The sequence below is a fragment of the Dipodomys merriami genome, unplaced genomic scaffold (assembly GCF_024711535.1).
Source record: "Dipodomys merriami isolate MVZ:Mamm:240054 unplaced genomic scaffold, mDipMer1.0.p SCAF_9, whole genome shotgun sequence".
NCBI lineage: Eukaryota > Metazoa > Chordata > Mammalia > Rodentia > Heteromyidae > Dipodomys > Dipodomys merriami.
The window spans coordinates 37,562,767-37,585,949 of NW_027206512.1; the positions used below are offsets into that span (position 1 = coordinate 37,562,767).

General features: G+C 39.5%; 1 protein-coding gene and 1 long non-coding RNA gene across 13 annotated transcripts in view; one reads left to right on the plus strand and one right to left on the minus strand.

Annotated features, from left to right (window-relative positions):
* The window catches only part of Fryl (FRY like transcription coactivator), a 230,725-nt gene that overhangs the window by 14,750 nt on the left and 192,792 nt on the right, over positions 1–23,183 (plus strand). For 11 of the 12 annotated variants that reach the window (XM_070012498.1, XM_070012504.1, XM_070012503.1 and 8 more), the window contains exon 2: positions 20,767–20,942. The gene's annotated coding sequence lies outside the window, so the exon portion shown is untranslated. Of the gene's footprint in view, positions 1–18,926; positions 18,945–20,766; positions 20,943–23,183 lie in introns of those variants that run through there. The other variant, XM_070012499.1, reaches the window with a different exon arrangement.
* LOC138821075 (uncharacterized) lies at positions 292–5,842 on the minus strand. The gene is made up of 3 exons (XR_011370042.1): positions 5,497–5,842; positions 2,595–2,723; positions 292–493 (listed from the first exon to the last, which is right to left on the minus strand). It is a non-coding gene; the product is annotated as an uncharacterized lncRNA (long non-coding RNA).

The following is a 23,183-nucleotide window of genomic DNA, read 5'->3' on the forward strand; positions in this document are numbered from 1 at the left end:
ACTCTCTCATACTGCTGGTGGGAATGTAAATTAGTAGTCATTTTGGAAAATATTATGAAAGTTCCTCAAAAACTTAAAAAAAGAGAACTATCATATGATCCAGCAATATCACTAAGGGATATGTAAACATATATATCTCTATATATGAAACAATCTAGAAGTCCATTGAGGAACAAATGGTTTTACTTTAATTTAAAAACAAAAACAAAAACAAAACAAAAACAAAAGCAAACACCTCAGTAAATACTGATTAAATAGTTTTGGAAGTCCATAAATGTAACCTTACTCACATTTATGGCTCATGATGTGTATATTTTTTCTTTATTTCACTAGGATGCCAAGACAATTCAGTGAGGTCAAAAAAGTCTTTTTAACAAATAGTGCTGAGACAACTGGATAATCCATATCAGTAGAATAAAGCTGAATGCCTTCTTGATCTCGTACACAAAAATTGGTGATATACTTAAATGTCAGAGATGAAATTATGAAGTTCCTAGAAGAACATATGGGTAAGGTCAGACTGAGTCTTCTTGACTTAAGACACCAGAAGCACAAGAAACAAAATATTCAGTAGTTAAATTGAATTTTCATTAGAATTAAAAACATTAAGAAAGTGAAAGTATGGAATAAAATATTTGCAAGTCATATCTAATAAGGGAGTTAATCTCTAATAGTAAGAACTTTTGCTATTCAGTAAGATAAACTCAGTTAAAGTGATAAACGAATTGGTTCATTTTGTGGTGAATTATAGCTCAGTAAAAACTTTAAAAAATGAGTGAGCTGGATTATCTATAGAAGAGGTTTCTAGTCTGCAGGTGAAATTCACAATTGAAACTCTTTGTTTCCAATCTCTCTCCCTTTACCTTTGGTACTGACCAGGATATGCAGGTTATGAACATTCTGTTCCTGTATTGTCTACACGTGTGCCAGTCCTGGGGCTTGAACTCAGCCTGGGTGCTGTCCTTGAGCTTTGGATAGCACTTTACCACTTGAGCTACAGCTCTATTTCCAGCTTTTTAGTGGTTAATTTTCCTGCCTGTGTTCGTTTTGAATTCTGATCCTCAGATCTCAGTCTCCTGAGTAGGATTACAGGTGTGAGCCACAGGCGCTCAGCTTCCTTTGTGCTCTTCAGTTTTAATGAAGTCTTTTGGGACTTTATTTTTATGTGGATCCTGTCTTTTTAACTATGCAAATATTGTGGAGTAATGAGCTTGGTTTATACATCTTTTTATAACCCATGGCAATAAAATAGGAAGCTATTCCTAGTATCAGAGTCAAATGGGTTCTCTTCCTGCTCTGTCAGTTTTTTCCCCACACCAGAACCATAACTTCCTTGACTGTCCCCTCCCTGTCAGTTTGGTTGTTTTTGACCACATTTAACCGACTATTGAGCTGTAGGTGACTTTTCCTCTTACTGCCAGTGGCTGCTATGGCTCTGTGTGTTCTTTGCTTGCTTTTGTGCAGGAAGGCAGGAAGTAGGAGGTACTGTGGATGCTGCTTCTTGTGTTCCCCATCTCTGTTTTGTGCCAATTCTAGGGCTTGAACTCAGGGCATCTTGCTCTCACTTGGCTTTTCATTGGAGGCTGATGCTCTATTTCTACTTCTGACTTTTTTTTTTTTTTTTGGTGCTGATGGTATTAACTCTGAGCTTTTGTGCTCAAGGATAGTGCTTTACCACTCAAGCCACATCTCCACTTCTAGCTTTATGGTGTTTGGTATTTAATCGGAGATAAGGGTCTCAAGGACTTTCCTACGTGGGCTGGCTTTGAACCTCAGAATGTAGCCTCCTGAGAAGGTAGAATTACAGGTGTTAGGGCCACCAGTGCCCTGCAGTTTTCAGCTCTTTGTTAGATACATTTAGTCTTTTGGATTTTTCTGCTTTGTCTAGCTTAAAATCCTCAACTCTCACATCTCAGCCTCCTGAATAGCTAGGATTATAGGTGTAAGTGAGCTCCCAGGCCCAGCTTGGTGAATCTTTTGTGAGGAAGTTGCAGATAATAGAACTTTTAAGTATTTTGCCACATATCATTAAAAGAGAAGCTTTTCTCAAGTGATCAAAGAATAATGCGTCAATTTAAGAAATTTAATGATATTAATTTTCCTGGGTTGTGTTCTCCAGGAAGCAGAGGCTGAGACAGAACTATAATTGTGCAGTAGTGAAAGGAGGAGGAAACAGGCTTGGACAGGTAGTGCTTACTTAAAACCAGCATGCCAGCACCAGAGTTAGATTTGTAGTCAAGATACCCATTAGAGAAGTTCTGTGATGGGCAGAACTATACTATCACCATTTGCCAAGGCTGTCTTTAGAAATTCAAAACTAAGTGGCATTCTAGTACTTCAGTGGTTGAGATAGGAAGGATTAGGAGTTCAAGGCCAGCCTGGGCTACATAAGGAGACACTGTCTCATAAAAGAAGCTGAAGCCAACTTGGATGAAGTGATCAGCTCAAGAACATCCATTAACCTTTGTCCTCCCACCTTTTGGATGGGAGCAATTGATGTATTTCCATGTGTTCCATCATACTGAACTGTTATCCAATGTACTGTCCATATTCAAATCCACAAATTGCCAAAGAACATCTCATAGCAAACTTACCTTCTCATCAATTCTTCTTTTATGAAAGAAGTCTTCAGGGAAGTAGCGCTGTGGCACAAGCGGTAGAGTGCGCACCTTGAGCTGAAGAGCGCAGTGACATTGACCAAGCCCAGAGTTCAAGCCCCACGACTGACAAAAAAAAAGAAACCATGAAATTTATTAGGGCTGGGAAGGTAGCTCAGTGGTAGAGCGCTTGCCTTGCATGCATGAGGCCCTGGGTTTGATTCCTCAGCACCACATAAGCAAAAAAGAAAAAAGCCAGAAGTGGCGCTGTGGCTCAAGTGGTAGAGCGCTAGCCTTGAGCTGAAGAGCTGAGGGACAGTGCCCAGGCCCAGAGTTCAGGCCCCACAACTGGACCAAAAAAAAAAAAAAGTCTTCAGGTAATGTTCCTTGTTAGGTTTTTAAAAAGAGGTAGCCGAGTTAGAACAGCACCAGCACGCACGTGGTATTCAGGTAAGGGGTAGGTTTATTCAGTAGACCTGCTGGGACCAGGCAAGGTTGGCACTCCACGCGGCTGGGAAAGGCCTGGGAATGAGAGAGAAAAGAGCCAGAAAAGAGCAGAGAGAGGGGTAAGAACAGTAGCACTCACGTGGTATTCAGGTAAGGGGTAGACCTGCTGGGACCAGGCAAGGTTGGCACTCCACGTGGCTGGGAAAGAGAGAGAGAGCAAGAAAAGAACAGAGAGAGCTAGAATAGAACAGAGAGAGCAAGAAGAGAGCAGCAAGAGCAAGAGAAGAGCAAGAGCAAGAGCAAGAGAGCAAGAGCAAGAACCAGAGCCAGAGCCAGAGCCAGAGCGTCAGCGCCAGCGCGTCAGCGCGCCAGCAAGAGCAAGAGCAAGAGCAAGAGCAAGAGCAAGAGCAAGAGCAAGAGCAAAAGCGTGAGCCCGTCTGGGCCTGGGCTAGGACTTATCTAGGGTATGGGCAGGGAAAGGTGTGGCCACATCAAATTCAGATGTGACCTCAGCGGATGCAGATGTGACCTCTTCCAGGTGTCCCAGTTGCCTAGGTAACGCAGGTACTGGGTGGAGACTTTGCTGCGAGGAGGGTGGAGTCTGCTCGCCATCCAGGAGCAGACCTTACATTCCTGTGTGTTTCACTTGTCTGAACCAGGGAACTTGTCAACTTATAAATCAATCACTGGCAAAGGAGGGTCTAATGGTTGGGAAGGGGCTACCTTTCCTAATCATGTGTTTTTCACATGATACATAAACAAAAAGTGAGAAAAAAATTGAGTTCTTTAACAAAAAAATAAGGGAGGAAAGGCTTTGATGTACAATCAGCAGCATTTTGCTGGCGTATCTTTTTTTTAATTGAGAAAAGAAACTACCTTTTGTCATTAAGCCAGCTACTTAATTATTCTGTCTTTTGAACTGAATCTGTTCCATTGGTCTTTTTATGGAATTCACCAGTTTTCTGATTAATACGATACGTTATTGTCTCGTCCTCTTCCCAGCTGCTTTCTTGGGACTTTTCCATTTTTACTCTTGGATCATTTCCACTGTTTCCTGTGTAGCTCATGTTAAATGTTATTGATTTTCATCCTGGTTTTGTTATAGGATACCTTCAGATAAACATCTTTATTCTAGTCTAGCTTGATCAATCATTTGGATATAAAAGTCTAGGCCCGAATTATTTTACTTTGGCAGTTTTTCAGGCACTGCATCTTCTGCAGTTGATTCTGATTTTTTAATTAGATTCTTGATGTTATTTTTCCTGTTACACCATGAAAGAATGTTCTTTTCTTGGTAATTGTGATATTTTATAGAATTCATCTTGATTTTTCCTTTTCAGGGAGCAGAGGAGATGCCATTTCCTCTCATTTTATTGATCATGTAGCTCCCTATCTTACTTGGTACTCCTTCCCTATTACTGGTCTTTTCTTAACTTGGATGATTTTAACAAGTATGTAGATGGTCTCTCTGTTAGCCTTTGGCCTCTTTGGAACAGGTTTGTGTGTAGGTGTGTGCGATGTGTGCACCAGTATTGGGGTTGAAATCAGAGCCTCTTTTCTTAGTTTTTTCCCTCAAAGATGGTGCTGTCATCTTAGCCACAGCTCCACTTCCCTCTGGTGTTTTGGTGGACACTGAATGAGCCATTCCTCATTCCTTCATAGAGCAGATTTGTTCTGATAGTTAGCAGTCATGAGCTTTCTGGGCTCTTCCTCAGCTTGGGGGGGGGCGGTTAAAAATATTGTTTAACCTAAAGTTATTTGCATTTGTTCTCATCTCCTTGGCAGTAGTTGGTTTAGAAATGGTGACATATAAGGAAGCTTTCTGGGGGTCTGGTTTCATTCAGTCTTTTTTCCCCCCGCTTTCCACCTCCCCTCCTGGTCCTGGGGCTTGAACTCTCAGCCTGGGGCTGCCCTTGAGCTTTTGTGCTCAGGGTAGCACTCTACCACTTGAGCCACAGCTTCACTGCTGGCTTTTTTTTTTTTTTTTTTGGGTAGTTTTTAGTGGAGATAGGAATCTCACAGACTTGCCCAGGCTGACTTTGAACTGAGATCCTCAGATCGCAGCCTCCTGAGTAGCTAGGATTGCATGTGAACCACTGGCACCTAGCTTTCATTCAGTTTCAAAGGTACACTTCTTTGGAAGTTGACTTGGAGCTCAGGATATTTGGCAACATGATGAAAAACTCAACTCAAAATCATCAAAAGTGGAACTCAAACTCTAGCTCTGCCTCCCTGTGTTTTTTCCTCCCTCATCTTTCTAGTTTCTTAGGTCAGAAATCTTATTGTTGTCCCTAACTCTTTTTTCTCTTACACACTTCTCCCTCTATTCATTAGAGGATTCTCTGGCTTCTTCCTTTAAATTTAGAGGCTTCTTTATGTTATTTCTACTGCTGCCATTCTTGCCCTCACCACCCAATGCTTTCCTGGATTAGTGCAATAGAACAGCACCTACCTAGTGAGTTTTCTGAGGGCTCAGCAGATGTAGTTAATTGACATAGGTCAAATTCCACATCAGGTTCACTTGGGAGGATCCAGGGCAGCAAATAGCTTCTAAGCAGAAACATTCTCCTCTCTCCTATGGATCCTTGTGGCAATCCACACACAGACACAAAGCAGTCCACAAACAAGTGGCCTCTTCCACTTTCAGCTGAGGAGAGAGTTGTAAGCTTGCCTGGATGGATCTATAGCCAAGGTTCCCCAGGTGTATAGCCAAGGAGTATGTGTCCCATTACTGGGCCATCTTCTTAATTGGATCCCAGAGTTATGGTCATTTAACTTTATAGCTCCTCCCAGTCCCTTTGTCATGACCAATAGATCACTTTTACCCTAAACAGTGTTGCTTAGTAATACAGTTGACATTCTGCTGTATGGTTTCCAGGGAACAGTGCTAGCAGAACCAATGGAATCAAAGAGCAATTTCTCATGCTCAAGTATAAGATTTTTGCTAACACTTCAAGTCACTAACAGTCACCGGAGATCTCCTGGTTTTTCGTTTCTCTCTTTCCTTCCATCCTCAGGTCTTAACAACAGCCACAATGACCCTTTTATTTATATTTATTTTTTAGTTGGTACTGAGGGCCATCTGCCTGTTAGGCAGAAACTCCACCCCTCAGAGAAACCCTTTAAAATAGATGTCAAGTCACATGATTTTCTAGCAGACTCTAGAGTAGGTCTGCACTTTTCTGAGTACAGCTGCTATAGCTCCTACTTAAGCTGGTTCTTATAACCTCTCCAACCCCCTTCCCTACCATTTCCTTGCTTACCTGTTTAACAAGTTTTGTTGCTCTAATATACCAAGTCTTTGTAGACACCTCACCTTGGCTGGGATGTTCTCCCCTTATCCCACTTCGAATCCTATTTTCTTTTTCATAGCTCTCTTATCTTTACATACTTAATAATCTATTGTTTGTTGTCTTGCACTGTTGGTATGCTGCCTCTGTGAAGGCCAGATGCTTCGTCTACTGTGTTGATTGGTAGATCTCAACTGCCTAGGTCAGTGCCCGACACCCAGCTGATGCCTCCTGGTGTGGATGTTTGTGTGTTTGAATAATATAAGCATTTGTTTCCAAATATTGGGTAGAGGGCAGTGGGCCAGGACTGAGACCCAACTCTGGGCAGCTGTAGTGTTTTGTCAGGAAGGAGGAGAGAGATCCACATGTTCCCTACACGGGATGGCTAACCTTGATCTCATATTCTGTTGGCCAGAACTATGTCATGTTATCTTGGCCAATTACAAGGAAAGTTGGGAAATTAATTTTTAGGTAGGTGTAGGTATGTCAGATAATAATTTGATGCTTAATATTTTAGATGAGTACACAGAGAGAGCTTTCTTTAAATGTTAAGTATTATAAAGTATTGAATTTTCTTGAAACCATCTTTAAGAGGATCTTTTATTGCTTTTTGGGTCCGGTTGTGGGGCCTGAACTCTGGGCCTGGGCACTGTCCTTCAGCTCTTCATGAAGCTCAAGGCTAGCACTCGACCACTTGAGCCACAGAGCCACTTCCGGCTTTTTTTTCTGCTTATGTGGTGCTGAGGAATCGAACCCAGGGCCTCATGCATGCAAGACAAGCGCTCTACCACTGAGCCACCTTCCCAGCCCCCCTTTTATTGCTTTTTGATAACTGTAGATTTAATAAGCAATTATTAGTAGTAAGACTTGAGATTGTCTTTGGAATAGTAATGCAAATGTTACTTTTTATTTTCTAACAATATCACTTCTTTGTTTTGATGGCAGCCAGAGGTGAAAACATGACTTGTAAGATTTGTGGAAGCAATGTGAATTCAAGGTAGCTGAAGCAGGGCTTTTTGTCAGGGAAAACAAAACAACAACAAAAACTCAAAAACTGTTACAGTTCAAGACTTTATGAATTGTTTTATCATCTTGTTTCATTATCTTTTAACTCAATGAGATGATCTTTTATAAAACCCCAAAATCTAACTCTAATATATCAAGAAAAAAGATTATGAATTCACATATGGTTTTAAATCTAAACAAAATATTAACTAATGTGATTAAAATCTTCCTTCCTTCCTTCCTTCCTTCCTTCCTTCCTTCCTTCCTTCCTTCCTTCCTTCCTTCCTTCCTTCCTTCCTTCCTTCCTTCCTTCCTTCCTTCCTTCCTTCCTTCCTTCCTTCCTTCCTTCCTTCCTTCCTTCCTTCCTTCCTTCCTTCCTTCCTTCCTTCCTTCCTTCCTTCCTTCCTTCCGTTTTGACATGGGGCTTGAACTCTGGGCCAGGGTGCTGTCTCTGAGCTCTTTTGCTCTAGGCTAGTGTTGTAGACTTTGAGTCAGTGCCATTCCGGTTTTCTGGTGGTTAATTGGCTTCAAACCAATACATCTGATCTCAGCCTCCTGAGTAGCTAGGATTACAGGTGTGAACTACCAGCACCCAGCTATAAAATAAGTTTTAAAACAATATTCTTCCTAGCCTGCCCTCATTCTAGCATCCTGTTTAATACAGCATAAAGTCGTTTAAAACCCAAACAGTCATTTATTTTGCTCACATCGCAGGGGTCTCCTGGGTTCAGGGAGCCATTTTCTCTTGTAGGTTCTCACTTGAAGCTGCCAGCATAACTGGTTTGGGCTTGGCTTGGAGAGGGAAGCATCAGTCAGCTAAGACTCCTGTCTTTGAGAGTTTACTTCTTGTGGTCTCTCCACAGGGTGGCCTCAGAGAAGCAGGATTCCCAGGAAGCCTGGGGCTTCAGCATGGTGTCTCAGGAGACAGGCAGGAGCTCTTTGTGGCTTCTTCTGGTATGCTTCAGAAGACATCCTCATTTCTGTTGCAGTCTGTGAAGGCTTCCCTAAGACCACCTCTAGGAAGGGAGGGGCACAGCCCCTTCTTGCTTGGAAGGAGGAGCATCAGAGAATTTGTAGTCCTGTTTTAAAACCACTACATGGCTCTTCCACTGTTAATGTCAAAATGAGAGCAGTTAGCACTATAGAAATCCATGCCTTTTGAGAAGAAGGACATGCTAGCAAACCATGGCAGCATTGTGTTAGTTACTTTGGCACGGCTCTGACAAAATTCCTGACATAAACAACTTATGCAAGGAAGGATTTATTTTGCTCACTGTTTTCAGAAAGTTTACTCCCTGTCACAGAACATCATGTGGGTACAAAGGGTTTTCACCTCATTTTAGATAGGAAGCGGAGAGAGAGGAAGGGAATTGGGACCTGGTGTAATCTTCCAAGTCCCTCCTGAGTAACCTACCTGCCAGCTAGGTCCTACCTGCTAAAATTTCCAGAACCTCCCAAAGTAACACCACCAGCTGGAGATCAAGAGTTTAGCATTTGTGTCTGTAGGGAGCATTTCATAGTCAAACAAAGCGCTCATGGGGAAATTTTTTTTTTTTAATTCCATGAACTTTGTAGACATTGGGTGTAAAGGAAAAAAGAAACTTTTGAAGGGAAAAGAAAAAAGGAAAGTGAGCCTTTAAAATGAGAAATATCATACATAACAGGAAAAGATATTTATTTGTTCAGAGTTACTGTGTTATATAAGGAGACTCAAGGAATCTTAGAGAATAGAATAGCAAACAAAGTCAACACATTAGTTGCATGTGACTGATTAAAAAAATCAAAGGTATCAAAGCATTCAAGTAAAAGCTGTAATAACATCTGAGACAGCTATAAAATGCTAGTGAGACACGGTGGTACACACCTTTAATCCCAGCTCTCAGAAGGCCAAGGCAGGAGGATCACAAATTAAGGCCTGCCTGGGTTACACAAAACAAGTGGGGATGAGAGGGAAAAACAAGGAGAGAGTGAGGGACAGGGTGACATTGTCCAAAAAAGAAAGGTACTCTTAACCTGACTTGCGTAACTTTAACCTCTCTGTACATCACTTTTATAATAACAATAAAAATACACTAACCTCTCTGTACGTCACTTTTATAATAACAATAAAAATACATTCAAGAAAAATTTCTCACTGGTATCATTTGAAACCATCTCAGGACTAAAATTTCTGCCTGAAATAATGTTAACTGTTTTTATTTTTATTTATTTTTATTGTTGTCAGTTGTGGGGCCTGGGCGCTGTCCCTCAGCTCTTCAGCTCAAGGCTAACACTCTACTGCTTGAGCCACAGTGCCACTTCCAACTTTTTCTGTTTATGTGGTGCTGAGGAATTGAACCCAGGGCCTCATGCATGCAAGTCAAGTACTATACCACTGAGTCACCTTCCCTGGCCCTGTTAACTGTTTTAAAAATCTTTCCCATACTTAATCTAATTTCAGGGATCATTTTACACAGTAAGATTTCTATTACATTTACCACAATTGTACTACTTCAAAAGGTTAAGTTTATATAAGTTTATTAAGAAATCTGTAATATCTCCTATCCTGTTACATAGTATGAAATTATGTGATTTACACTCAATATAAAAAAAATAGATATTTTGCTGGGTGCCAGTGGCAAATGCCTATAATCGTAGCTACTCAGGAGGCTGAGATATAAGGATCTCAGTTCAAAACCAGCCCAGGTAAGAAAGTCTGTGAGACTCGTATTTCCATTTAACCAACCAAAAAGCCAGAGGTGGAGCTGTGACTCAAGTGATAGAGCATAAAAGCTCAGGGACAGCACCCAGACTCCAAGTTCAATCCCTAAGACTACATACACAAACACAGAATATTTTTTTTAAAAGAAATGGCAAACAGTGCTTTTCTTTCTTTTCCTGTATATACACATAGACAGATGAAGGCAAAGAGTAAGTCACAAAAGGTTTAGTGAAGATATAGTGAGGAACAGTATGACTAGAGAAAAACATTAAGTTTATAGGGAACCAAACTGGACCACAAATAAGAATACACATATTCAGGAATTTGGTTAAGCAGCCTCAGAGAACTTTTAATTAGGGTAGCAGCATCACCACAACTGAGTTTTAGAAAGGTATACTAGCACAGCAGATAAAAGGAAAAACTGTGAATGCTAGGCTAACGCATGGCAGTGCCAAGCTCCAGTTCAGCATGGAGTATTGTAGCAACTATCATAGCAAGATACTGTCTTGGGCTGGGAAGGTGGCTCAGTGGTAGAGTGCTTGCCTTCCATGCATGAGGCCCTGGGTTCGATTCTTCAGTGCCACATAAGCAGAAAAAGCCAGAAGTGGTGCTATGGCTGGAGTGGTAGAGCACTAACCTTGAGCTGAAGAGGTGAGGGACAGCGCCCAGGCCCAGAGTTTGTCCCCTTGACCGGCCAAAATAAAAAACAAAACAAAACAAAAAAGCAAGATACTGTCTCGAGGAAGAAAAAAAAAAAAAAAAGGTTTGGGCTAGGGTACATAGCACCCAAGAGTTCTTGGGTTCACATCCCAGAACTGCAAAAAAGAACATTAGAGGATTTTCAGACAGAACAGAAATGATCTATAAAATCTGAAATTATAAATGTTTGGGCTAAGATGGTGGGAACTATGACAATGGAGGAAAAGTAGATTGGGAGACATTTTAGATGACTGATTGAATGATACCTAATGAGCAGTGTCTGGGAGCAGAAAAAAAAGTATGGTTAACGTAAAAAATTTGGAAGTGGAGCTGTGGCTTAAGTGGTAGAGCACTACTCTTGAGCAAAAATGCTCAAAGACAGCCCTGAGTTCAAGCTTTGGAACCAGCACTCTCCCCCCCCCAGAAATAAAACAACCCCAAAACAAAAACAGATAAAAATTTAGTAAAAGGTCTGTGAATGTTTCTCAGGTATTACAACTATGATCCCTCTCAGTAAACAGAAATTTCTTTAAAAGTAATATATGCGCTTTCAGCAATTTTCTCTCTGTCTCTTGCAAAAGCATTTTTTTTTTATTGAAGTGTGAATAGTGCTTTAATTGGATTGTACTGAGGAAGGACACAGTACTGAGATTGTCTTTTATAGTGGAGAGTGACTGATAACATCAATCTATTTTAAAGGCCATAAAGATGGTGCTTAAAGCTGTGAGACTGGGCAAGTTCATGTATAGCTAGAAAAGACACTGAGGAATGAGGCATGATGAAAAATAAGAACAGCAAAGAAAATGGAGAGACACTGACCAGGGAAGGCCAGAGGCAGGCTTTAGCTCTGTGGTGTCCTTGAAGCCTAAAGAGAAAACACTTCCAGGTCATGATCAGCTGGACTGTACATTGTAGATTAGTTAAGCCAAATGGGGATTAAAAAATTGGGTCATGCCAGATGCAGTAATTTATGCTTGTAATCCTAGCTATGTGGGAGACTTAGATTGGGAAGACTGAGGTTCCAAGCCAGCCTGGGCAGAAAAGTCTACAAGAGTCCATCCCATCAAAGAAGCTGTGTTTGGTGGCTAAAAGCCTCAAATAGTGTTCTCAAGGTCTGGTAAATACTGGAGCAAGAAGCAAGATCTTATTTGAAAAAGTAACCAGTGGAATAAAGGGCTGGCTGGAGCTGTGGCTCAAGTAGCAGAGCACCTGCCTTGCAAGCACAAGACCTTGAGTTTAATCCCCGGTGAAAAACTCCTTCCCATTAATTTTTTGGAAAACTAGGTTGTTCAGAGCAGTTTTAGGTTCATGGAAAAATTGAGAAGCTATAAAGCGGTTCCACAAATGGCCTGTCCCTACTTGTGTGTGGTTTCCATGATCGTGTCTCCCACTACAAGTAAATGCTTCCTCTGGACGTTTAGAGATCCTGGTATGACATTTCTTTGGTCAACACAAGTCACCAACGGTGCCTAACCTGAGGACAAAGAAAAAGAATCCTATGCAGAAAATGGGAAGAAAATGGTCCTGGCTCTGTGTCTCTAGCAATTGTCCTAGCTATCATTGAGGTGAGGGTTCCCAAGAGGGGTTTTTGAGAAAAGACAACTTTCCATAAAAGACATGGATTTGATGAAAGTGAGATACAAACAAATCTGTGTTTTAAGCCACTGATAATTGGAAGGCCTGCAACATAAAACAACCTTGCATGAACAGTGCATTGGTTTCAGATGTTTCTTGATGTGTAGTCCTTCTAGACTGCATCATGAATTGAAAATAATCTGAAGTCAGAAATCTATTTAATGTAAATATTGTAGCTTATTCATTAGCAAACATTATAGCGAACCAAACTTAAACATGTTCAGAGCACTTACGTTACCCTACAGCTGGATAACATTGTCTAACACAAAGCCTATTTTTTAATAAAATGTTGAATATCGACTATCTCATGTAACATTGAATACCTTTATCCAAAACGCAGCTCTGTAGACTATGGGTTGCTTGTTCTTGTGATTGTGTGGCTGATTGGATGCTTGCTGCAACTCTCTGCCACTACCCAGCATTGTTAAGAGTATGATAGATACTGTGTATCACTTTATAGAGCATAGATCAAAATTCAAAGTATGGTTTCTATAGAACACATGTTGCTGTCTTACTCTCATAAAGGTGAAAAATCATAAGCCAAGCCTTTAGAATTTGTCATTAATACAATATCATTTGCATTTTTTGAGAGAAAGTGTCACACATATCTCTAGTACTGGTTTGTAAACCCTCCTTTCGTAAATCTGACCATTATGCCATCCCTTTAAAAAAGCAGCTGTCTTTAGAAAAAGCAAAGATTTTGCTTTCACACCTTTGTTTAGATGTTAAGGTCATTTTTCATTGGAATTCAGAAAAATTGTGTGGCTATGACATCTTGTCTTCACTTTTTCCTTTTTCCCCAGGGATAGATGGAGTTTATCCATTGCAGATGGCAACCCCCTATTTAGCTTAATGAACTTGACAATGTCTTTCCTTCTGGGTCTTGCCTTGGTGTGGACTGGCAGAAGGCTGTCAACTCCAGTGGATAATGGCTGATGTAATGACAGATTTCTCCTCTTTTTTCTTTATTTCTTAAGATATTTTTGTGCAAACTCAATTTCAGGTGTGTAGTAATGTCTACTTTATAATTTCTAAAGATGCTTGAGTTTTCTCTATGAAATTATCTAGGGGAAAGTGGAACAGAGTTGAATCTTCGTGTCACCTGAATGTTTCTCCTTTTACACTTGTTCCAATGTAGGTTGATTGACTGAGGAGTTAACAGGAAGAAAAGAAAGTGTTTAAAACCTGTTATTTTCTGGAGCTATTAGGTTACAACATGGATGTGAGAAAAGATATATTCACTTTCTCTGTTGGGGGCATTCTTCCTATCAATCTGCATGACTGTAGATTCAAAGTGTTGCAAATGGAAATTTATGGCATTGTCAAGATTCATTTATTGCACAAAATGTTTGCAAGACTATTGATTTTTTTCCCCCAGTGCTTATTTATTATCATGGGCAGCATTCATTTAATCAACAAATGTTTATTGCATTCTTGTGGCAAGGAGATCGAGGATGGTGAACATCAAGAAGATAGCTACTTCCCTCCCAGAGCTTGTATTTAGCACAGGGAGGTGAATGCAAGTGGATACTGAGCTCTGTGAGGCAAATAAGTGGTGGCCATCAGTAATCTCAGATGGAGTGGTGAGAAGGACTCTTTGAGGGCCCTTTCGATGAGCTGGATGCAAGGAAGGATATGTGCAAATAAGGCTCATAAATTTGAACTACTGAGAAAATTGGAGTAGTTAGAATAGGGGAAAGGAGAGGTCAGAGAGATCCTGGATCTCTCCATGTGCAGCAGTGAAATTCATAGTCTTTAAGCATGAATGAAATGACTATATTTGCATTCTAAAAAGATCACTTTGGTTACTATGGACAAGAATTGAGAATGAGTAGATGCAGGAGTATCATTTAAGTCTCTATTGGGGCAGAGATGATGATGGTCCTTACTAAAGTGGTAGTGGATGATGTGGAGAGAAGAAGGCAGATTTGAGACCACTGGTATTTTGAAGACAGGGTTGACAACTTGTTGATGGAACAGTTGTAGGGTTGTGAGAAAAAGGAAGGAAACAAATGTGAATGTGAGGTACTTGGCCCTAGCAGTCAGGACAATGATGGTATTTAGAGTTGCAAGCTGAGGATAGGCAGATTTGGGTCTGTTAATACTTGGTGTGAGGTCTTTTAGATGTCCAGGTGGGGGTCTGAAGAGAGTCAGAACAGCTCATGAGGAAGAGAAAAAGTGTCAGGAGAGTACATGGCATTTTGAAATCCAAGGTGTTTCAAAATGTGGGGAGTCAATGAAGGTGAGTCAATGAAGGTGAGGACTAATATTGACCTTAGGATTCCATGAGGCCAGGAAGGTGTTGGGAATGTCGACAAATGCCCTGATGTCATGAGGCCCGGAAGCCAAAGGTCTTGGGAACGTTGACAAGGGGTCCCGTGGAATGCAGAAACAGAAGTCTTGGGATGGATTGAAGACAAAATGAGATGCGGAAGAGAAGCCAGTGTAATAAGAAACAGCATGGTTGGGGAGGGCTTTTATTACAAAGCCAAGAATTTAGTAAGGAGGAGTGTTTTGATAAAGAGGTGGGGAGTCTTTGTTTTATCTTCGTTTTTAGAGAAGATATGTTTCCCTGCTGATCCCCAAGGAAGGGGAAAAAGATAAGAGTTTTATCACCTTGAAACTGCTGTTCTCAGTTTTCAAAATGATTTGGCGTGGTGGTAGGTTGAAAGTTTTGACGGCCTCACCATTTTTGAGGAGCCTTTGTCATTTTATTTTTCTCCTTTTGGCTTGCTTAGGCTTATTGTGTATCTGATAGATTTTTATCTTTCCCATTTCTGGTAAATGGTGATTATTAGGAAGTTGAACCAATTGTGTATGAAAAGTGCAAAAGACATTTAACAGGGAATGTGCTTCCCAAGGCCCATTGTTTTTCACAGAAAGGAAACCACTGACTTCTTGTTACATCAGTGAAGATAAAATTATTTTGTGAACACTGTACTCCTTTTATGGCTAACATTTTTCATACTGTGATCAAAAGAAATTATGAAAACAAAAAGAATGAGAAGTGTAGACTTTTGCTGAATGGAGATTTATTCAGGGAAAATATTTGGAACAAAACCTAATTTCTCATGACATTTTTAAATTCCTGTGATTGTGGAAGTAGTTGCTACAATTTGTGGAAAAGTACAGCTGAAGGAAGCAAAGTTGGAAGTATATATATATAGCTTTTAATAATCTCTTGAAATATAAAAGAAAATTTCATCTAATTTTAAGGGAGGAGGAAGAGGGAAGGGGATGTGGGAGAAAATGAGGGACAGGGTAACACTGTTCCAAAAGAAATGTACTCATTACCTTACTTATGTAACTAACCCTCTGTACATCACCTTTACATAAAATTTATATTAAAAATAATTTTAAGGGAGGAAATGACCAATACAGGATGTTAGGAATATATACTTTCAGTCTGAAACATGAGGATGAAATGTGTATTTTGGTAAATATAGTTAATGTTATAGGAGAACATATTTAAGGGGTAGAGTATGTGTATACAGCCTAACATCTCTTCTCCCATTGTAAATTCATGTAAGTATACATGAAATTTATTTAAAAAGTTCCAGCTGGTTTGATGGCACATGCTTGTAATTCCAGCTATTTGGGAGACAGAAATAGGAATCTTAAGGTTCAAGACTAGCTCTTACAGAAGCATAAGATCCTTTCTGACATCTAAAGCCAAAAGATCTGTAGTCAAGGCTCAAGTGCTTGCCTAGTAGGCACAAGGTCCTGAGTTCAAACCCTAGGACTTCCCCTCCCCCTAAAAAAAAAAAAGCCAAGATGACTACCAGATGATGATATGATAAGAGATTTGAGCTCAACTATTTTTGAGCTCAATTTGAGCTTCAACTTGAATTTCTCAGTTTGGATTTTGTCCTATTCTTTGTCCCATTCCACAAAACAAAACAACCCTCTAAATATGTCTTTGGCAGTAAGGAAGCCTCCTGTTTTCTGAGCTTCTAAGAAATTTACATGTGGACTAGAATCTCAGAACAGCTGGAGATTATAAAATGTTTGGGTTGTAAGAAAGTAACCCTTCATGCTAGCTCCAGTGGTTCACGCCTGTAAATACTAGTTACTCAAGAGGCTGAGATCTGAGATTTATGGTTTGAAGCCAGCCTTGGCAGTAAAGTCTGTGAGACTCTTCATCTTCTTAAATGGGAGCTGTGGCTCAAGTGGTAGAGTGCTAGCTTTGAGCAAACAAAACTTAGGAATAGCACTTCCTGAGTTCAAGCCTCAGGATGGGCACACACAGGCAACCCCCCCCCCCAAAAAAAAAAAACCAACAAAAACCAACAGAAAAGATAGTAACACTTTCACTAGTGTGGTGATCTCAGTCTTTAAAAGAAATCTACATATGATTGGTACATGGTCCACATTGCCCTTGTAATGTTACTTGTTTTATAATGCCCCTTTCTGTCCTTCTACTTCTATATGAGGGCAAGAATAAGCCATTCTTCAAAGGGCAGATAGTCTGGGATTTCACTTACATGCAGGACCCAAGTGGTTAAACTCATAGTGGTAGGTTGTCTGTAGGGGCTGGGCAGAGGAAAGAGGGGGTGGGGGTGAGGAAGGATTACTGTGTAATGAGTAGAGTCAATTTTATAAGATAAAGAGTTCTGGAGATGGAAGATGGTGGTGATTGAACAACAATGTGACTTTTTAATGTGTACTTACAATGCTTAAGATGGAAATTACATGTTACTTCAATTTCAATAGTGGAAAAAAAGTGAATGATATTACCCTTTTTGGCAAATATTATTAAGGACTCAAGTAACTGAATCATTATATAGTGATTTGCTGTTCTTTCATTATGGATGTGTAAGATTCCTAAAAAGTGAAAATTTTATCAGAAATTTTTATCTCTCAGAGGTGTCAGACTTCAAACTTTGCCTGTAGGAGCAAAGAGCACAGTGTATCTGGAAAAGACATTTTGTGTTGTTTTGTTTTGTCTATTTAGAAATATTTATTGGGTACTCATTGTGTCGAAGGAACAACAGTGACAGCATTTGTTGAATGATACCTGCCAGCTATTGTTCTAAGTTTACACTTAAAAACACTTGAGAAACTCAGCACTTCATAATCTAACAACGCTGGAGGGTGTTCTCATTTTGCAGTTGAGAGACCTGAGGCTCTTGAGTGGGTAGGTGGTTTTCTACTTTAAAAGCAATTTGAGAAGAATTTCAATACATAGAAATGAGGGGAAGACATACTGGATAGCAGAAAGCTAGCAGGTAGATTGGGGTGTAGGAATGAATAAGATGTATTTACAACAGAGCAAGGTTCGGCTTGACTGAAGTCTGAATAACCTTAGGGAGATGGGCTAGTGGTTCTTCTCTTAGAATCCTGACTTCCAGCAGCATGAGCTCAGACTTTTTATTCTGTAGCATTGATGGGAATGAATTACCCATGAGGGAGATTGTATGTATGGAAGCAATATTTGAAATGCACTGGAGAACCTAAGAGTGGAAGCCACAGACTAGGTACAAAGACCACTTAGAATGGTGATTTTTTACATTTCAGTATTGCAGTGACTGGTAATTGAGGAGTAAGTTGAGAGACAGACAAGAAATGAGAGGTGTGACTGTGTAGTCACAAGAGAATATGAGGCTCTCTGGAGCATGAGTGTGTTAAGGCAGACCTTTTCTATATCTGTCAGTGTGTGTGTGTGTGTGTGTGTGTGTGTGTGTGTGTGTGTGTGTGTGTCTTCCACATACACATGCATATAATAGTTACCTGTGTTAAGGCAGACCTTTTCTATATCTGTCAGTGTGTGTGTGTGTGTGTGTGTGTATGTGTGTGTGTGTGTGTGTGTGTGTGTGTGGCTTCCACATACACATGCATATAATAGTTACCTGATTTATAAGTCATGTGTGATTTTAGCTTTAGCTTTGAAAACGGAGGATGCTTAGAGCTCCGTGTGAAAAAATGTCTTCACAAATGAAACCGCCTTCATAGGAAAGAGGAATTTGGCGTTGGCTGAAGGTTTGATGTTGGGTAGCTTCTTCCTGTTTATGAGATGAGGCAGAGCTGGTCTGGAGACTGGAGAGTAAAAAGTCTCAACCTCTGTCAGAGGGAATTTAGTAGGTTGATCATCATTCTATAGAGAGGTATAGAATAAGGTAATGTAACCATATTAGTCTTTTATACAAATAACTCAGGAGCTCTTTTACACAGCATTGGTTGTAGAGTAGACTGAAAGTTGAGTTGTTTAAACAGAAAAATTGTTTAAACAGAAAATTTGTTTAAAATTTTGAGGGAAGATACATACCTTAAATATTTTATGAGTAAATGTATGTGTTTATAGTTCTGATCTATTCATATACAGGCAAAAATTTTTAAATAATGTTTTTAGGATATTTTGTCTTTATTAGATCATAGAAGCAAAGCATTTTCCTTGTAAACATTTTTTATATAACATTTGATTAAATTGTATAATTGTAGCAAATAAACACATTTCCTACAATTTTGGAACAAACAGTTTACTCTTGGTGGCACACAGCTCTGTTGTTTGGAGAAAAATGAGATGGTGTATTGGAGAGGACCCTCATTCCTCCTAAAGAAACTGATGTTCAGGTATGACTTGTTCATGGCTTTAAGATCGACAGGAAACCCATTAAAAAAAAAAATCCAGTCCTTTCTCCATTCTAAAGAGTTGCAAGGTAATAGGGAGTAATATGTCAGCTATTAGTAAGTTGTAAAGAAATTATATCAGAGAGAGAGAGAAAGAGAGGAGGGGAGGGAGAAGGGGAGGGAGAGGATGCATTTGCACAGAGAGCAAGTGTTGGTACTGGGACTTGAACTCACACTATCAAAGGGCTTTCTTGCTCATAGCTGGCCCTTTACCACTTGAGACACACCCCCACTTTTTTTTTTTCTGTATAATTGGAGATAAGAGTCTTGGATTTATTTGCCTGGCCTGTCTTTGAGCCTCAATCCTCATATCTTAGCCTTAGTAGCTAGAATTACAGGCATGAGCCACTGGCACTGGGCTTAGTTTCATTAATAAAATTCACATATGACTATATGCCATCAATTTAGTGTGTACAATTTGTACTATATATTCACCAAACTGTACAATCAGCACCAAGATTGAATTTTTTGTTTGTTTAGAAGAATACTTCCATTATTCCCTAAGAGAAGCCCTGTATTTAGCAGTCTCTCCCATCTTCTTTCTGTCCTTGGCAACCAGGATTATGCCTTCTTTCTATATTTGTCTATTCCGGACTTTTTGTGTGTGTGTGTATGTGTGTGTGGGGGGGTGTCTGTGGGACTTAAACTCAGGGCCTGGGCACTGTCTCTGAGCTCTTTTGCTCAAAGCTAGTGCTTTACCACTTTGAGCCACAGCGCCACTTCTGGTTTTCTGGTGGTCAATTTGAGATAAGAGTCTCCTGCCCAGGCTGGCTTTTAACTGTGATCCTCAAATCTCAGCCTCCTGAGTAGCTAGGATTACAGGCATGAACCACCGGCGCCCAGCAGCTCTGGACATTTTATATACATAGAATCGTGTAATATGTGTTTGTTTAAGAATGATGTCTCAGTATAATGTTTTTAAGATAGGTAACAGTGGAATTAGAAACTCACTTGAGCAGGAGTTTTTCAGTGTTGTTTGCTTTTTGGTGGTTAATTGGAAATAAGAGTCTCATGGGTCTTCCTGCCCTGGCTGGTTTCAATCAAACACAGTCTTCAGATCTCAGCCTTCAGAGTAGCTAGTATTACAGACATGAGCCATGGCACCTGGTCTGTAAATAAGTGATTTATCTCTTAGGTTTTTCTGGGTTTTCCAAAATTATACAAGCATTTATCAATATTATACTGAGAAAAATTAAATCACTTTTAGCCAGGTGCTGGTGGCCTATGCCTATACTCCTAGCTACCCAGGAGGTTGAGATTTGAGAATTGTGGTTTAAAGCCAGGCCAGAGAAAAATCTGTTTCTCTTACCAACAATTAACCACCAAAAAGCTTGAAGTGCAGGTGTGGCTTAAGAGGTAGAGTGCCAGGGTTGAGCAAAAAAGCTAAGCAACAGCACTCAGGCCCTGTGTTCAAGCCCAATTACTAAAACAAAAACAAAAAAAAAATTTTTTTTTTTTTTTGCAATGTACTTGAGAAAGATTTTGGCAGGTGGCAAAAAAGAACATTAGTCCTTAAAGGATTTTCATTGTCTTGTTTTCTGTCTCTATATAGATTGTTTTCTCTGTATATTTGAGATATTTATATTTAATTTAGTTGTGTCTCCGGGTATTTAACCTGTAAGATAAGTGAATTCTTGACCAAATTGTAAGTTATAATACTAATTTTATTAGCTATGTGTATTAGATGGCAGCTGCTATAATGTTAAGAACATTTGTTTTAGACTTAGCTGTTATTAACCATATTTCCTTCTTTTTTGTCTTTCAGCCTTCAACATTCCATATTCTGCTTCATACATGGAGAATCACTCCTCCTTTGCTCCTGTGTACCTACTTGAGTGCCTGTAAAGAATAAGCTCCTGGTTGAAAAGGTTTCTAGATGGATCCTTTTCAAATTTGTTGTCTTTTCTACAAACTCTGTGCCTCAACATCCATTTCTAAGTGGTAAGAATACACTTAAAAAATAATTACGAATTCTAAAGTGTTTGCACTGCTTTCCCTCTTTTCTAGGTCTCTTCTTTTTCTCTTTTTGTCAGTATTGGGCTTGAACTCAGGGCTTGGGCTCTGTCTCTGAGCCTCTCTGTGCTCAAGACTAGCATTCTACCACTTGAGCCACAGCAGCACTTCCGGCTTTTTCCATTTAATTGGAGATTAGAGTCTCACGGACTTTGCTCCCTGGGCTGTCTCGGAACCATGATCCTCAGATCTCAGCCTCCTAAATAGCTAGGATTATAGGCGTGAGCCACCCATGTCTGGTGTTGAGCAACTTTTTATGTGTGTACTTTGTATAATTTCTGTGTAAGGCTAAGGAAATTATAATGGTACTGTCTTTTCCTATCTAAAAGTAATTGAGTCTGAATCATGAACACATACCTTAAATCCTAATGATTACAAATTATGTCAGTGTTTATGGACATAATAAGAGGTATGTAATGCAAAAGCACTGTGTGTCTTTCATATTTTAGGATTTCTTTCTGAAACCATAGATGTCATCTTTCCCAGCAGGTTTTGTGGATATCTCTGAGGTTTACTTAGAACACATTTGTTGGAAGAGATGGCAGAGGGGGAAGGTGGAACAGAAAAAATTGCTAAATTGGAGACTGTAAAAGTAAAATATTGAAGTAGGTGTATTTTGAGGGTGTCAGCAAATATTTACCAAATGAATGCCTACTATTTATGAATGAAACTACATAGTGATATTTAGCACACAGTAAAAAAGTAAATCATCATATGAGGACTATGGTGTTAGATGAGGCAGAATGCTAATATGATGAATGGAGAATAGAGTACAAGTTAGTCTAGTTTTTATGATTAACTGCATCACCTTATTTATTTTGTGTCAGTGTTGGGGCTTGAACTTGGGGCCTTGAACCTATTCCTGAGTTTTTGCTCAAGGATAGTGCTCTACCATTTGAGCACAGCTCTACTTCCAGCCTTATGATAGTTAATTGGAGTCTTACAGACTTTTCTGCCAAGACTGGTTTTGAACTGCAGTCCTTAGATCTTATCCTCCTCAGTAGCTAGGATTACAGGTGTGAGCCACCAGGGTCTGGCTTATACCATGTTCTTGAGTGTAAGCTAACAGACTTAGTAAACCTCATTTTTCTCATCCATGAAATGAATGAGTTATACCAAATGATTTTTAAGGGCATTTTTTCTGTGATTTTTGTATACTTAATACTTTAATGAATAAATTATTAGACACTTTTTATAGACACTTTGGTTTATTTTTGATAATTGTGAGACAAGAATAAGGTCTATCTCAACTATTAGAGTATTTTTCACTAACTATTTGAAATTAATGTCTTTAACTTCTGCTTGAAGTTGATGTCTTTCTTTTAATCTTTTTTTTCTATATTCTTACTATCTTCTGCAGACCTGTAGAACATTCTTACATTTGATTCAGATGTATTCTGCCTACTCTTGTACTGTATTAATTCTCATACTTTTTGGCCTATTTATTGTCCATTTTTTTCCCCTTAGTTACTTTCTAGGGTTACTCTATGTTAAGTCAGTGGTTCTGAGTACCCCCCCCCCCCTCATTCCCTGTAACTTCCTGTCTTTGACCTTATTAACTGTATAGCTTTGGCCAGGTCTTTGAAGTATATAAAAGATCAAACATCCATATATAAGTATACAAAATAAACTAAGTTTATATAAGCTATATATAATATGTAAACTTAATTTACATATTATATATAAACTTACATATATATGTGTAAACTTAGTTTACATACTATATATAGTTTATATAAACAAACTACTGAAGTCAAAAGAAGATCTGTTATGTGTATATGTATATCTATCTATCTTTTTTTTTTTTCTTTTTCTTGTTTCATTCCTAGCACTGGGTACTGTTCCTCAGCTTTTTTTGTTGTTGTTGTTGTAGGTCGAGGGGGCTTGAATTCTGGGCCTGGGTGCTGGCCCTGAGCTCTTCAGCTCAAGGTGAGCGCTCTGTCACTTGAGCCACAGCTCTGCTTCTAGCTTTTTGGTGATTAATTGGAGATAAGACTCTCATGGACTTTTCTGCCAGGGCTGGCTTTGAACGATGATCCTCAAATCTCAGCCTTCTGAGTAGCTAGTATTACAAGTATGAGCTGGTACAAGTATAGGTTGGAAATTTTTGAATTTTTCTTAAAAAATTTCCTTACTATTTGAAATTTTTAAATAAATAGACTGAAGCTG